A 3,766-nucleotide genomic window follows, 5' to 3' on the forward strand; every position below is an offset into this window, starting at 1 on the left:
CCTTGGAAGAGCAAGGCGGGAGGGGGGGGGGGGGGGTCCAAGCAGTTGGCCAGCAAAGGTGAAGATGGAGTCCATCAAGGATACGTGCCTGAAGGCGGGTGCTGGGCGAGTGCATCTCCCCAGGTTTCTGGTGGCACCTCTGCTCCTTCCATGGAGAGTCAGAGACCTGTTTTAGACTGGCGCAGGGATCCAGGGACTGGGGATGGGGTCTGGGTTGCTGCAGCATAGAAACCTCTAGAGTGGCTGAGGAAGAGCAAGGCATGTGTAGTGGGCAACCAGAGGCAGCAGTGGGAACTACAGTCACAAGTGACCTCTTCCCTATCCTTTGGAGGAGCTTTCTTCCAGGTGTGTGGTGTGGGTTTGCAGGTGGCTGCACTAATGCTGCACGCTATCTCCCTAACCCTACCAAAAAATCCTAGAAGAACTAGCAGCCCAGCCACCAGGCAGGTTGGTGGCTGACATCTCAGCTGCCATCAGCTGAGGAGAGCCACGTCACCAGACCTCCCAAGAGGCTGCCTCATCCAGCCATTGCAACCCTTGGGGCACCAGCTGGAAGCCCCAGGGCTCCCAAAGTTCTCACAGCCTGCTCATCCCTCTGCAACCCTGCCTTCCTGCATTTTCCTGCACATCATTTATCTCAAAAGTTCATTTCCAAAAATAAAGGAAAGAGGGAGGGAAGGATGAGACCACATGAGGAACCAATCAAATACAAATTAACAGATGAGCTAAAGCAAGTGTAGAGGAAGGAGAAGCAGGACAGGAGGGCAAAGGGAGGTCATGAACTGAAATCAATTTTCATGCACATACACGTTTGTCAGGGTGAACCCAACAATTATATATAACCATAAAACTAAAATATTTTTAAGTCTGTTTCCAGGGATCTAATCTGTGACACAGAACTTTAGTGGTGTTTTAAAAGATTCAGAAAACAAAAGGCCAGCACAGTGGTGCACACCTATAGTCCCAGGTACTGAGCAGTTGAAGCAAAAGGATCACAAATCTGAGGCAGCTCTGGGAATTTAGGGAGACCCTGTCTCAGGATAATTTTTTTTAAAAAAAAGGAGCCGGAAATGTAACTCAGAGGTAGAGTCCTGAGCTCAATCCCCAGTGCTACCAAAAAAAGTATCTTAGTCTGTCTGTGCCACTATATCAAATACCAGAGTCAGAGAGGTATGGTACATGCTGTCCCAGCTGCTTAGGAGGAGGCTGAGGCAGGAGGACCACCTGGGCCCAGGAGCTCGAGACTCTGTTTCACAACAAACAAAAACCCACAAACCGGGTAGTTTATAAAGACTGGAAACTATTTCTCACGGTTCTGGAGGTTGGAAGTTCAAGTCGCGAGCAGATTTGCTGTCTGGTGAGGGCCATGTCTGGACTTGCAAGAGGCCATGTGTCCTCCAGAGGACAAGCACTGTACAGGCACTTGTGGAATGACATGAGGCCAACAGGAGCCACCTGGCAACCCACAGCCTCTGTAAGGGCACAGGGCCCATTAAGCACCTGTCCAAAGGGTGCTCAATACTGTCACCCAGGGAACGAGTCAACATGAATTTTGGAGGGGATGGCATCTTGCAAAGCACAGTAAGAAACAATACAGTTTTAAGTGCAGCACGGCATGATGAAGATAGGGTGAAGCCCTTGGCGTTCCAAGAGAGGAACAGAGGCTGAGCTCAGAGAGGCCCCAGGACAACCCAACTGTTCCCTGTAAACTGGGGCAAACCTGGGCTCTGGCATCTCATAGTGTTCTCTCCACTGCACACCCCGTCAGCTGCATGGGGCTCCATCAGTGCCCACTGTCACCTGCTGGCCCTCAGTGCTATGTTACCCCCAGAACCAGGAGCCTGGGGGGCAGAGGGGACAGGAGCCGCTCAGTCATAGCTCTAGAGCCTGCTGCTCATGCTGCTTCTGTGGGCAGAGTCTCCAGGAAGCAGAGGCGGAGGTGGAGATTTGTGGGCAGCAAGTCCACGGGAAGGGCTCTCAGATGGACCCACAAAGGTGAAGACAGTGAACAGAGGCCTCCACTCTGCAGCAAGAGGACCCTGCAGAGCTGTTGCGCTGGGGTATGGAGGGGCTGCCCAGCCAAAGGTCGTCAGCTCAGCATCCACAGCACCAAACAAATCTTGCTTTCATACCTGTTTTTCCTGAGAACTTGGATACTTACCATGGTTATTCTAGTGATTAAACTGTGATTCTACATAATTTACTTAATTTTGTTCCTACACACTAGCACTGTATAATAGGAACGTGAGGCACCTGGATATCTTCCCATAACTGCATTTTTAAAAGAAATGGAAACATGTCTGGTACATTTCAATAATAGATTTTATTGAAATAAATTCATTAAAACATTATCTGTCCAATATAGAATCAACCAACAATATAAGTGTATGAACGAATTTTTTTTCCTTTTCTTTCAGTACCTGGCATTGACCCTGTGGTATTTACCCACTAAGTCAGATCTCCAGTCCTTTTTATATTTTTGTTTATTTTGAGATAGGATCTCGATGACTTGCTAAGGCAGGCTTCGAACTTGCGATGCTCCTGCCTCAAGGTCCAAAGCTGCTGGGATCACAGGCATATTTCCATTTTTTTTCAAATGAACTCCAGGTGATGCTGTTCTTTCTTAGTAGTGTCATGTAAAACACCCTGAGCAAGCCCCAGCACTCCCCCCATCACAGGCAGGGTGACGTCATCCTCCCCACCATTGTCATTACAGGGCTGGTGTCGGGCTCCTGCTGACTCGGTGTTTTTTGAGTTTCTTGGAGGTCCTGATGCCCTGCCCTCCTCCCTACTTGCTGGGCATGTGCCGCGTATCTGTGCTCACTCTCCCTTCCCTCAGCCGCCCACCCCTGGACCTGCCTCTGCTTTGCGTGGTGGCCAGCACTGCCTCCTGGAGCTGCTCTGTCTGGCTCCTCTTCAGCTCTGCCACGACCTCCCCGCTCCCTGGGTCGGTCTGACTGTCCACATGTCGTCCTCACTCTCTCTCCGTGGGCCACACGGGACCCTCAGTCACCCTCTTTTCCTGCTCGCTTAGAGCGTCTTTTCTATCTTTCTACTGTGCAGTGGAGTGGACGCGGCCTCCTGCCCCAGCGAAGGAGCCTGCAGGACAGAGGGCCCTCACTGCCCTGGGCTCCCGGCCTCCAGTCCTGGTGTTTCCCTCCTGTGTGCTCACGCTGGTGCTCGGCTCAAACTGGAGCCAAGCCAGCCAGCCCCCTCCTTCCTCCACTTTTCAGCTGCGAGCCCCAGGCTGTGTCTGGGTGTCCCTTTCCATCTGCAGGTGACATCTTCCCTCACGAGTGCGGACGCCTGCTCTGTTCCGGCAGGCGCGTCTCCTTGGAGGATTCCGAGGACAGGAGTCCTATGCGTGGAATCCCCTTTCCTCGCCTCCACATCCTCCGCTCTTCGGGCCCCTCTGATGACGCTGCACTTCCGCCCCCTGAGGCTCCCTGCACCCTGGCGACCACACCTTCCTTGCCTCCCCATCCTCGCCGGGTGGGCCTGCAGCGGTCTCTTCTGCATCTGGCAGAAGACCCTCGGCACTGCGGCAATGGTTTCATTCATTTGTTTAAATCTGTGGCGTTTCCTTTTCACAGCCTTCGTTTTATCTGCTGTGTTTTAGATCCGGTCTTGGGTTTCTCCTAACAGCCATCAGGAGGCCTGTTGAACCTGAGTGCAGCCTCCTCTGCCCTGGCTCTGCAGCTGCTTGTGTGGTGGTCCGACAGCACTGCTCAGTGGCAGCCACACCCCACGCAGTGGGATGGTGGCT

The sequence above is a fragment of the Sciurus vulgaris genome (genome assembly GCF_902686455.1).
Source record: "Sciurus vulgaris genome assembly, chromosome: 16".
Taxonomy (NCBI): domain Eukaryota; kingdom Metazoa; phylum Chordata; class Mammalia; order Rodentia; family Sciuridae; genus Sciurus; species Sciurus vulgaris.